Raw genomic sequence first — 14051 nt, 5'->3', positions numbered from 1 at the left:
CACGGACACGGCACACAGCGACGGGCGGTTAGACCTGGCGTAGCATTGCTTTCCCAACAAAAAAAAAATAAAATGAGCGTTCAACGCTCCTGAACCGACTATGGAGCGAAAGCATTAGCTGCAGGAGACCGAGCGTTCTTCTTCTTCCACGGACACGGCACACAGCGACGAGCGGTTAGACCTGGCGTAGCATTGCTTTCCCAACAAAAATAAAATAAAATGAGGAGGGTTCAATGCTGCTGAACCGACTATGGAGCGAAAGCATTAGCTGCAGGAGACTGAGCGTTCTTCTTCCACGGACACGGCACACAGCGACGAGCGGTTAGACCTGGCGTAGCATTGCTTTCCCAACAAAAAAAAATAAAATGAGCGTTCAACGCTCCTGAACCGACTATGGAGCGAAAGCATTAGCCTCAGGAGACCGAGCGTTCTTCTTCTTCCACGGATACGGCACACAGGGACGAGCGGTTAGACCTGGCGTATTATTGCTTTCACAACAAAAAAAAATAAAATGAGGAGGGTTCAATGCTGCTGAACTGACTATGGAGCGAAAGCATTAGCTGCAGGAGACCGAGCATTCGTCTTCTTCCACGGACACGGCACACAGCGACGAGCGGTTAGACCTGGCGTATTAATGCTTTCACAACAAAAAAAAATAAAATTAGGAGGGTTCAATGCTGCTGAACAGACTATGGAGCGAAAGCATTAGCTGCAGGAGACCGAGCGTTCTTCTTCTTCCACGGACACGGCACACAGCGACGAGCGGTTAGACCTGGCGTAGCATTGCTTTCCCAACAAAAAAAAATAAAATGAGCGTTGAACGCTCCTGAACCGACTATGGAGCGAAAGCATTAGCTGCAGGAGACCGAGCGTTCGTCTTCTTCCACGGACACGGCACACAGCGACGAGCGGTTAGACCTGGCGTATTAATGCTTTCACAACAAAAAAAATAAAATTAGGAGGGTTCAATGCTGCTGAACAGACTATGGAGCGAAAGCATTAGCTGCAGGAGACCGAGCGTTCTTCTTCCACGGACACGGCACACAGCGACGAGCGGTTATACCTGGCGTATTAATGCTTTCACAACAAAAAAAAATAAAATTAGGAGGGTTCAATGCTGCTGAACCGACTATGGAGCGAAAGCATTAGCTGCAGGAGACCGAGCGTTCTTCTTCTTCCACAGATACGGCACACAGCGACGAGCTTTTAGACCTGGCGTAGCATTGCTTTCGCAACAAAAAAATAAAATGAGGGTTCAACGCTGCTGAGGCGACTATGGAGTGAAAGCATTAGCTGCAGGAGGCCGAGCGTTCTTCTTCCACGGACACGGCACACAGCGACGAGCGGTTAGACCTGGCGTAGCATTGCTTTCCCAACAAAAAAAAATAAAATGAGGAGGGTTCAATGCTGCTGAACCGACTATGGAGCGAAAGCATTAGCTGCAGGAGATCGAGTGTTCTTCTTCTTCCACGGACACGGCACACAGCGACGAGCGGTTAGACCTGGCGTATTAATGCTTTCACAACAAAAAAAAATAAAATTAGGAGGGTTCAATGCTGCTGAACCGACTATGGAGCGAAAGCATTAGCTGCAGGAGACCGAGCGTTCTTCTTCTTCCACGGACACGGCACACAGCGACGAGCGGTTAGACCTGGCGTAATAATGCTTTCACAACAAAAAAAAATAAAATGAGGAGGGTTCAATGCTGCTGAACCGACTATGGAGCGAAAGCATTAGCTGCAGGAGACCGAGCTTTCTTCTTCTTCCACGGACACGGCACACAGCGACGAGCGGTTAGACCTGGCATATTATTGCTTTCAACACAAAAAAAAATTAAATGAGGAGGGTTCAATGCTGCTGAACCGACTATGGAGCGAAAGCATTAGCTGCAGGAGACCGAGCGTTCTTCTTCTTCCACGGACACGGCACACAGCGACGAGCGGTTAGACCTGGCGTATTATCGCTTTCACAACAACAAAAAAATAAAATGAGGAGGGTTCAATGCTGCTGAACGACTATAGAGCGAAAGCATTAGCTGCAGGAGACCGAGCGTTCTTCTTCTTCCACGGACACGGCACACAGCGACGAGCGGTTATGCCTGGCGTAGCATTGCTTTCCCAACAAAAAAAATAAAATGAGGAGGGTTCAATGCTGCTGAACCGACTATGGAGCGAAAGCATTAGCTGCAGGAGACCGAGCGTTCTTCTTCTTCCACGGACACGGCACACAGCGACGAGCGGTTGGACCTGGCGTAGCATTGCTTTCCCAACAAAAAAAAATAAAATGAGCGTTCAACGCTCCTGAACCGGCTATGGAGCGAAAGCATTAGCTGCAGGAGACCGAGCGTTCTTCTTCTTCCACGGATACGGCACACAGCGACGAGCGGTTAGACCTGGCGTAGCATTGCTTTCCCAACAAAAAAAATAAAATTAGGAGGGTTCAATGCTCCTGAACCAACTATGGAGCGAAAGCATTAGCTGCAGGAGACCGAGCGTTCTTCTTCCACGGACACGGCACACAGTGACGAGCGGTTAGACCTGGCGTAGCCTTGCTTTCCCAACAAAAAAAAATAAAATGAGCGTTCAACGCTCCTGAACCGACTATGGAGCGAAAGCATTACCTGCAGGAGACCTAGTGTTCTTCTTCTTCCACGGACACGGCACACAGTGACGAGCGGTTAGACCTGGCATAACATTGCTTTCCCAACAAAAAAAAAATAAAATGAGGAGGGTTCAATGCTGCTGAACCGACTATGGAGCGAAAGCATTAGCTGCAGGAGACTGAGCGTTCTTCTTCTTCCACGCACACAGCACACAGCGACGAGCGGTTAGATCTGGCGTAGCATTGCTTTCCCAACAACAAAAAAATAAAATGAGGAGGGTTCAATGCTGCTGAACCGACTATGGAGCGAAAGCATTAGCTGCAGCAGACCGAGCGTTCTTCTTCCACGGACACGGCACACAGCGACGAGCGGTTAGACCTGGCGTATTAATGTTTTCACAACAAAAAAAATAAAATTAGGAGGGTTCAATGCTGCTGAACCGACTATGGAGCGAAAGCATGAGCTGCAGGAGACCGAGCGTTCTTCTTCTTCCACGGACACGGCACACAGCGACGAGCGGTTAGACCTGGCGTATTATTGCTTTCACAACAAAAAAAAATTAAATGAGGAGGGTTCAATGCTGCTGAACCGTCTATGGAGCGAAAGCATTAGCCTGCAGGAGACCGAGCGTTCGTCTTCCACGGACACGGCACACAGCGACGAGCGCTTAGACCTGGCGGAATAATGCTTTCACAACCAAAAAAATAAAATTAGGAGGGTTCAATGCTGCTGAACCGACTATGGAGCGAAAGAATTAGCTGCAGGAAACCGAGCGTTCTTCTTCTTCCACGGACACGGCACACAGCGACGAGCGGTTAGACCTGGCGTAGCATTGCTTTCCCAACAAAAAAAAATAAAATGAGCATTCAACGCTCCTGAACCGACTATGGAGCGAAAGCATTAGCTGCCGGAGACCGAGCGTTCTTCTTCCACAGACACGGCACACAGCGACGAGCTTTTAGACCTGGCGTAGCATTGCTTTCGCAACAAAAAATAAAATGAGGGTTCAACGCTGCTGAGGCGACTATGGAGTGAAAGCATTAGCTGCAGGAGGCCGAGCGTTCTTCTTCTTCCACGGACACGGCACACAGCGACGAGCGGTTAAACCTGGCGTAGCATTGCTTTCCCAACAAAAAAAAATAAAATGAGGAGGGTTCAATGCTGCTGAACCGACTATGGAGCGAAAGCATTAGCTGCAGGAGACCGAGTGTTCTTCTTCTTCCACGGACATGGCACACAGCGACGAGCGGTTAGACCTGGCGTATTAATGCTTTCACAACAAAAAAAAAAATAAAATTAGGAGGGTTCAATGCTGCTGAACCGACTATGGAGCGAAAGCATTAGCTGCAGGAGACCGAGCGTTCTTCTTCTTCCACGGACACGGCACACAGCGACGAGCGGTTAGACCTGGCGTATTAATGCTTTCACAACAAAAAAAAAATAAAATGAGGAGGGTTCAATGCTGCTGAACCGACTATGGAGTGAAAGCATTAGCTGCAGGAGACTGAGCGTTCTTCTTCTTCCACGGACACGGCACACAGCGACGAGCGGTTAGACCTGGCATATTATTGCTTTCACAAAAAAAAAATAAAATGAGGAGGGTTCAATGCTGCTGAACCGACTATGGAGCGAAAGCATTAGCTGCAGGAGACCGAGCGTTCTTCTTCTTCCACGGACACGGCACACAGCGACGAGCGGTTAGACCTGGCGTATTATTGCTTTCACAACAACATAAAAATAAAATGAGCGTTCAACGCTCCTGAACCGACTATGGAGCAAAAGCATTAGCTGCAGGAGACCGAGCGTTCTTCTTCTTCCACGGACACGGCACACAGCGACGAGCGGTTAGACCTGGCGTAGCATTGCTTTCCCAAAAAAAAAAATAAAATGAGGAGGGTTCAATGCTGCTGAACCGACTATGGAGCGAAAGCATTAGCTGCAGGAGACCGAGCGTTCTTCTTCTTCCACAGACACGGCACACAGCGACGAGCGGTTAGACCTGGCGTAGCATTGCTTTCCCAACAAAAAAAAATAAAATGAGCGTTCAACGCTCCTGAACCGACTATGGAGCGAAAGCATTAGCTGCAGGAGACCGAGCGTTCTTCTTCTTCCACGGACACGGCACACAGCGACGAGCGGTTAGACCTGGCGTAGCATTGCTTTCCCAACAAAAAAAAATAAAATGAGGAGGGTTCAATGCTGCTGAACCGACTATGGAGCGAAAGCATTAGCTGCAGGAGACCGAGCGTTCTTCTTCTTACACGGACACGGCACCCAGCGACGAGCGGTTAGACCTGGCGTAGCATTGCTTTCCCAACAAAAAAAAAAATAAAATGAGCGTTCAACGCTCCTGAACCGACTATGGAGCGAAAGCATTAGCTGCAGGAGACCGAGCGTTCTTCTTCTTCCACGGGCACGGCACACAGCGACGAGCGGTTAGACCTGGCGTATTAATGCTTTCACAACAAAAAAAAATAAAATTAGGAGGGTTCAATGCTGCTGAACCGACTATGGAGCGAAAGCATTAGCTGCAGGAGACCGAGCGTTCTTCTTCCACGGACACGGCACACAGCGACGGGCGGTTAGACCTGGCGTAGCATTGCTTTCCCAACAAAAAAAAATAAAATGAGCGTTCAACGCTCCTGAACCGACTATGGAGCGAAAGCATTAGCTGCAGGAGACCGAGCGTTCTTCTTCTTCCACGGACACGGCACACAGCGACGAGCGGTTAGACCTGGCGTAGCATTGCTTTCCCAACAAAAATAAAATAAAATGAGGAGGGTTCAATGCTGCTGAACCGACTATGGAGCGAAAGCATTAGCTGCAGGAGACCGAGCGTTCTTCTTCCACGGACACGGCACACAGCGACGGGCGGTTAGACCTGGCGTAGCATTGCTTTCCCAACAAAAAAAAAATAAAATGAGCGTTCAACGCTGCTGAACCGACTATGGAGCGAAAGCATTAGCTGCAGGAGACCGAGCGTTCTTCTTCTTCCACGGACACGGCACACAGCGACGAGCGGTTAGACCTGGCGTAGCATTGCTTTCCCAACAAAAATAAAATAAAATGAGGAGGGTTCAATGCTGCTGAACCGACTATGGAGCGAAAGCATTAGCTGCAGGAGACTGAGCGTTCTTCTTCTTCCACGGACATGGCACACAGCGACGAGCGGTTAGACCTGGTGTAGCATTGCTTTCCCAACAAAAAAAAATAAAATGAGCGTTCAACGCTCCTGAACCGACTATGGAGCGAAAGCATTAGCTGCAGGAGACCGAGCGTTTGTCTTCTTCCACGGACACGGCACACAGCGACGAGCGGTTAGACCTGGCGTATTAATGCTTTCACAACAAAAAAAATAAAATTAGGAGGGTTCAATGCTGCTGAACAGACTATGGAGCGAAAGCATTAGCTGCAGGAGACCGAGCGTTCTTCTTCCACGGACACGGCACACAGCGACGAGCGGTTAGACCTGGCGTAGCATTGCTTTCCCAACAAAAAAAAATAAAATGAGCGTTGAACGCTCCTGAACCGACTATGGAGCGAAAGCATTAGCTGCAGGAGACCGAGCGTTCGTCTTCTTCCACGGACACGGCACACAGCGACGAGCGGTTAGACCTGGCGTATTAATGCTTTCACAACAAAAAAAATAAAATTAGGAGGGTTCAATGCTGCTGAACCGACTATGGAGCGAAAGCATTAGCTGCAGGAGACCGAGCGTTCTTCTTCCTACACGGACACGGCACACAGCGACGAGCGGTTAGACCTGGCGTATTAATGCTTTCACAACAAAAAAAAATAAAATTAGGAGGGTTCAATGCTGCTGAACCGACTATGGAGCGAAAGCATTAGCTGCAGGAGACCGAGCGTTCTTCTTCTTCCACAGATACGGCACACAGCGACGAGCTTCTAGACCTGGCGTAGCATTGCTTTCGCAACAAAAAAATAAAATGAGGGTTCAACGCTGCTGAGGCGACTATGGAGTGAAAGCATTAGCTGCAGGAGGCCGAGCGTTCTTCTTCCACGGACACGGCACACAGCGACGAGCGGTTAGATATGGCGTAGCATTGCTTTCCCAACAAAAAAAAATAAAATGAGGAGGGTTCAATGCTGCTGAACCGACTATGGAGCGAAAGCATTAGCTGCAGGAGACCGAGTGTTCTTCTTCCACGGACACGGCACACAGCGACGAGCGGTTAGACCTGGCGTATTAATGCTTTCACAACAAAAAAAAAATAAAATTAGGAGGGTTCAATGCTGCTGAACCGACTATGGAGCGAAAGCATTAGCTGCAGGAGACCGAGCGTTCTTCTTCTTCCACAGACACGGCACACAGCGACGAGCGGTTAGACCTGGCGTATTAATGCTTTCACAGCAAAAAAAAAAATAAAATGAGGAGGGTTCAATGCTGCTGAACCGACTATGGAACGAAAGCATTAGCTGCAGGAGACCGAGCTTTCTTCTTCTTCCACGGACACGGCACACAGCGACGAGCGGTTAGACCTGGCATATTATTGCTTTCACAACAAAAAAAAAAATTAAATGAGGAGGGTTCAATGCTGATGAACCGACTATGGAGCGAAAGCATTAGCTGCAGGAGACCGAGCGTTCTTCTTCTTCCACGGACACGGCACACAGCGACGAGCGGTTAGACCTGGCGTATTATTGCTTTCACAACAACAAAAAATAAAATGAGGAGGGTTCAATGCTGCTGAACCGACTATAGAGCGAAAGCATTAGCTGCAGGAGACCGAGCGTTCGTCTTCTTCCACGGACACGGCACACAGCGACGAGCGGTTGGACCTGGCGTAGCATTGCTTTCCCAACAAAAAAAAATAAAATGAGGAGGGTTCAATGCTGCTGAACCGACTATGGAGCGAAAGCATTAGCTGCAGGAGACCGAGCGTTCTTCTTCTTCCACGGACACGGCACACAGCGACGAGCGGTTAGACCTGGCGTAGCATTGCTTTCCCAACAAAAAAAAAATAAAATGAGGAGGGTTCAATGCCGCTGAACCGACTATGGAGCGAAAGCATTAGCTGCAGGAGACCGAGCGTTCTTCTTCTTCCACGGACACGGCACACAGCGACGAGCGGTTGGACCTGGCGTAGCATTGCTTTCCCAACAAAAAAAAAAATAAAATGAGCGTTCAACGCTCCTGAACCGACTATGGAGCGAAAGCATTAGCTGCAGGAGACCGAGCGTTCTTCTTCTTCCACGGACACGGCACACAGCGACGAGCGGTTAGACCTGGCGTAGCATTGCTTTCCCAACAAAAAAAATAAAATTAGGAGGGTTCAATGCTGCTGAACCGACAATGGAGCGAAAGCATTAGCTGCAGGAGACCGAGCGTTCGTCTTCTTCCACGGACACGGCACACAGCGACGAGCGGTTGGACCTGGCGTAGCATTGCTTTCCCAACAAAAAAAAATAAAATGAGGAGGGTTCAATGCTGCTGAACCGACTATGGAGCGAAAGCATTAGCTGCAGGAGACCGAGCGTTCTGCTTCTTCCACGGACACGGCACACAGCGACGAGCGGTTAGACCTGGCGTAGCATTGCTTTCCCAACAAAAAAAATAAAATTAGGAGGGTTCAATGCTGCTGAACCGACTATGGAGCGAAAGCATTAGCTGCAGGAGACCGAGCGTTCTTCTTCTTCCACGGACACGGCACACAGCGACGAGCGGTTAGACCTGGCGTAGCCTTGCTTTCCCAGCAAAAAAAAAATAAAATGAGCGTTCAACGCTCCTGAACCGACTATGGAGCGAAAGCATTAGCTGCAGGAGACCTAGCGTTCTTCTTCTTCCACGGACACTGCACACAGTGACGAGCGGTTAGACCTGGCATAACATTGCTTTCCCAACAAAAAAAAAATAAAATGAGGAGGGTTCAATGCTGCTGAACCGACTATGGAGCGCAAGCATTAGTTGCAGGAGACTGAGCGTTCTTCTTCCACGCACACGGCACACAGCGACGAGCGGTTAGATCTGGCGTATTATTGCTTTCCCAACAACAAAAAAAGAAAATGAGGAGGGTTCAATGCTGCTGAACCGACTATGGAGCGAAAGCATGAGCTGCAGGAGACCGAGCGTTCTTCTTCTTCCACGGACACGGCACACAGCGACGAGCGGTTAGACCTGGCGTATTATTGCTTTCACAACAAAAAAAATTAAATGAGGAGGGTTCAATGCTGCTGAACCGTCTATGGAGCGAAAGCATTAGCCTGCAGGAGACCGAGCGTTCGTCTTCTTCCACGGACACTGCACACAGCGACGAGCGCTTAGACCTGGCGGAATAATGCTTTCACAACCAAAAAAATAAAATTAGGAGGGTTCAATGCTGCTGAACCGACTATGGAGCGAAAGAATTAGCTGCAGGAGACCGAGCGTTCTTCTTCTTCCACGGCACACAGCGACGAGCGGTTAGACCTGGCGTAGCATTGCTTTCCCAACAAAAAAAAATAAAATGAGCATTCAACGCTCCTGAACCGACTATGGAGCGAAAGCATTAGCTGCAGGAGACCGAGCGTTCTTCTTCCACAGACACGGCACACAGCGACGAGCTTTTAGACCTGGCGTAGCATTGCTTTCGCAACAAAAAATAAAATGAGGGTTCAACGCTGCTGAGGCGACTATGGAGTGAAAGCATTAGCTGCAGGAGGCCGAGCGTTCTTCTTCTTCCACGGACACGGCACACAGCGACGAGCGGTTAGACCTGGCGTAGCATTGCTTTCCCAACAAAAAAAAAAATAAAATGAGGAGGGTTCAATGCTGCTGAACCGACTATGGAGCGAAAGCATTAGCTGCAGGAGACCGAGTGTTCTTCTTCTTCCACGGACATGGCACACAGCGACGAGCGGTTAGACCTGGCGTATTAATGCTTTCACAACAAAAAAAAAAATAAAATTAGGAGGGTTCAATGCTGCTGAACCGACTATGGAGCGAAAGCATTAGCTGCAGGAGGCCGAGCGTTCTTCTTCTTCCACGGACACGGCACACAGCGACGAGCGGTTAGACCTGGCGTATTAATGCTTTCACAACAAAAAAAAAAATAAAATGAGGAGGGTTCAATGCTGCTGAACCGACTATGGAGCGAAAGCATTAGCTGCAGGAGACCGAGCGTTCTTCTTCTTCCACGGACACGGCACACAGCGACGAGCGGTTAGACCTGGCATATTATTGCTTTCACAACAAAAAAAAAATAAAATGAGGAGGGTTCAATGCTGCTGAACCGACTATGGAGCGAAAGCATTAGCTGCAGGAGACCGAGCGTTCTTCTTCTTCCACGGACACGGCACACAGCGACGAGCGGTTAGACCTGGCGTATTATTGCTTTCACAACAGCATAAAAATAAAATGAGCGTTCAACGCTCCTGAACCGACTATGGAGCAAAAGCATTAGCTGCAGGAGACCGAGCGTTCTTCTTCCGCGGACACGGCACACAGCGACGAGCGGTTAGACCTGGCGTAGCATTGCTTTCCCCCAAAAAAAATAAAATGAGGAGGGTTCAATGCTGCTGAACCGACTATGGAGCGAAAGCATTAGCTGCAGGAGACCGAGCGTTCTTCTTCTTCCACAGACACGGCACACAGCGACGAGCGGTTAGACCTGGCGTAGCATTGCTTTCCCAACAAAAAAAAAATAAAATGAGCGTTCAACGCTCCTGAACCGACTATGGAGCGAAAGCATTAGCTGCAGGATACCGAGCGTTCTTCTTCTTCCACGGACACGGCACACAGCGACGAGCGGTTAGACCTGGCGTAGCATTGCTTTCCCAACAAAAAAAAAATAAAATGAGGAGGGTTCAATGCTGCTGAACCGACTATGGAGCGAAAGCATTAGCTGCAGGAGACTGAGCGTTCTTCCACGGACACGGCACACAGCGACGAGCGGTTAGACCTGGCGTAGCATTGCTTTCCCAACAAAAAAAAATAAAATGAGCGTTCAACGCTCCTGAACCGACTATGGAGCGAAAGCATTAGCTGCAGGAGACCGAGGGTTCTTCTTCCACGGACACGGCACACAGCGACGAGCGGTTAGACCTGGCGTAGCATTGCTTTCCCAACAACAAAAAAATAAAATGAGGAGGGTTCAATGCTGCTGAACCGACTATGGAGCGAAATCATTAGCTGCAGGAGACCGAGTGTTCTTCTTCTTCCACGGACACGGCACACAGCGACGAGCGGTTAGACCTGGCGTAGCATTGCTTTCCCAACAAAAAAAAATAAAATGAGGAGGGTTCAATGCTGCTGAACCGACTATGGAGCGAAAGCATTAGCTGCAGGAGACCGAGTGTTCTTCTTCTTCCACGGACACGGCACACAGCGACGAGCGGTTAGACCTGGCGTATTAATGCTTTCACAACAAAAAAAAATAAAATTAGGAGGGTTCAATGCTTCTGAACCGACTATGGAGCGAAAGCATTAGCTGCAGGAGACCGAGCGTTCTTCTTCTTCCACGGACACGGCACACAGCGACGAGCGGTTAGACCTGGCGTATTAATGCTTTCACAAAAAAAAATAAAATGAGTAGGAGACCGAGCGTTCTTCTTCTTCCACGGACACGGCACACAGCGACGAGCGGTTAGTCCTGGCATATTATTGCTTTCACAACAAAAAAAAATAAAATGAGGAGGGTTCAATGCTGCTGAACCGACTATGGAGCGAAAGCATTAGCTGCAGGAGACCGAGCTTTCTTCTTCTTCCACGGACACGGCACACAGCGACGAGCGGTTAGACCTGGCATATTATTGCTTTCACAACAAAAAAAAATTTAATGAGGAGGGTTCAATGCTGCTGAACCGACTATGGAGCGAAAGCATTAGCTGCAGGAGACCGAGCGTTCTTCTTCTTCCACGGACACGGCACACAGCGACGAGCGGTTAGACCTGGCGTATTATTGCTTTCACAACAACAAAAAAATAAAATGAGGAGGGTTCAATGCTGCTGAACCGACTATAGAGCGAAAGCATTAGCTGCAGGAGACCGAGCGTTCGTCTTCTTCCACGGACACGGCACACAGCGACGAGCGGTTGGACCTGGCGTAGCATTGCTTTCCCAACAAAAAAAAATAAAATGAGGAGGGTTCAATGCTGCTGAACCGACTATGGAGCGAAAGCATTAGCTGCAGGAGACCGAGCGTTCTGCTTCTTCCACGGACACGGCACACAGCGACGAGCGGTTAGACCTGGCGTAGCATTGCTTTCCCAACAAAAAAAAAATAAAATGTGGAGGGTTCAATGCTGCTGAACCGACTATGGAGCGAAAGCATTAGCTGCAGGAGACCGAGCGTTCTTCTTCTTCCAAGGACACGGCACACAGCGACGAGCGGTTGGACCTGGCGTAGCATTGCTTTCCCAACAAAAAAAAAAATAAAATGAGCATTCAACGCTCCTGAACCGACTATGGAGCGAAAGCATTAGCTGCAGGAGACCGAGCGTTCTTCTTCTTCCACGGACACGGCACACAGCGACGAGCGGTTAGACCTGGCGTAGCATTGCTTTCCCAACAAAAAAAAAATTAGAAGGGTTCAATGCTGCTGAACCGACTACGGAGCGAAAGCATTAGCTGCAGGAGACCGAGCGTTCTTCTTCTTCCACGGACACGGCACACAGCGACGAGCGGTTAGACCTGGCGTAGCCTTGCTTTCCCAACAAAAAAAAAATAAAATGAGCGTTCAACGCTCCTGAACCGACTATGGAGCAAAAGCATTAGCTGCAGGAGACCAAGCGTTCTTCTTCTTCCACGGACACGGCACACAGCGACGAGCGGTTAGACCTGGCGTAGCATTGCTTTCCCAAAAAAAAATAAAATGAGGAGGGTTCAATGCTGCTGAACCGACTATGGAGCGAAAGCATTAGCTGCAGGAGACTGAGCGTTCTTCTTCTTCCACGCACACGGCACACAGCGACGAGCGGTTAGATCTGGCGTATTATTGCTTTCCCAACAACAAAAAAATAAAATGAGGAGGGTTCAATGCTGCTGAACCGACTATGGAGCGAAAGCATGAGCTGCAGGAGACCGAGCGTTCTTCTTCTTCCACGGACACGGCACACAGCGACGAGCGGTTAGACCTGGCGTATTATTGCTTTCACAACAAAAAAAATTAAATGAGGAGGGTTCAATGCTGCTGAACCGTCTATGGAGCGAAAGCATTAGCCTGCAGGAGACCGAGCGTTCGTCTTCTTCCACGGACACTGCACACAGCGACGAGCGCTTAGACCTGGCGGAATAATGCTTTCACAACCAAAAAAATAAAATTAGGAGGGTTCAATGCTGCTGAACCGACTATGGAGCGAAAGAATTAGCTGCAGGAGACCGAGCGTTCTTCTTCTTCCACGGCACACAGCGACGAGCGGTTAGACCTGGCGTAGCATTGCTTTCCCAACAAAAAAAAATAAAATGAGCATTCAACGCTCCTGAACCGACTATGGAGCGAAAGCATTAGCTGCAGGAGACCGAGCGTTCTTCTTCCACAGACACGGCACACAGCGACGAGCTTTTAGACCTGGCGTAGCATTGCTTTCGCAACAAAAAATAAAATGAGGGTTCAACGCTGCTGAGGCGACTATGGAGTAAAAGCATTAGCTGCAGGAGGCCGAGCGTTCTTCTTCTTCCACGGACACGGCACACAGCGACGAGCGGTTAGACCTGGCGTAGCATTGCTTTCCCAACAAAAAAAAAATAAAATGAGGAGGGTTCAATGCTGCTGAACCGACTATGGAGCGAAAGCAATAGCTGCAGGAGACCGAGTGTTCTTCTTCTTCCACGGACATGGCACACAGCGACGAGCGGTTAGACCTGGCGTATTAATGCTTTCACAACAAAAAAAAAATAAAATTAGGAGGGTTCAATGCTGCTGAACCGACTATGGAGCGAAAGCATTAGCTGCAGGAGGCCGAGCGTTCTTCTTCTTCCACGGACACGGCACACAGCGACGAGCGGTTAGACCTGGCGTATTAATGCTTTCACAACAAAAAAAAAATAAAATGAGGAGGGTTCAATGCTGCTGAACCGACTATGGAGCGAAAGCATTAGCTGCAGGAGACCGAGCGTTCTTCTTCTTCCACGGACACGGCACACAGCGACGAGCGGTTAGACCTGGCATATTATTGCTTTCACAACAAAAAAAAAATAAAATGAGGAGGGTTCAATGCTGCTGAACCGACTATGGAGCGAAAGCATTAGCTGCAGGAGACCGAGCGTTCTTCTTCTTCCACGGACACGGCACACAGCGACGAGCGGTTAGACCTGGCGTATTATTGCTTTCACAACAGCATAAAAATAAAATGAGCGTTCAACGCTCCTGAACCGACTATGGAGCAAAAGCATTAGCTGCAGGAGACCGAGCGTTCTTCTTCCGCGGACACGGCACACAGCGACGAGCGGTTAGACCTGGCGTAGCATTGCTTTCCCCAAAAAAAAATAAAATGAGGAGGGTTCAATGCTGCT

Source organism: Amblyomma maculatum, unplaced genomic scaffold (genome assembly GCF_055883805.1).
Source record: "Amblyomma maculatum isolate TAMU_Amacu unplaced genomic scaffold, ASM5588380v1 scaffold_13, whole genome shotgun sequence".
Taxonomy (NCBI): domain Eukaryota; kingdom Metazoa; phylum Arthropoda; class Arachnida; order Ixodida; family Ixodidae; genus Amblyomma; species Amblyomma maculatum.
The sequence above is the reverse complement of the archived record's forward strand: the minus strand, read 5'-3'. Positions refer to the sequence as shown.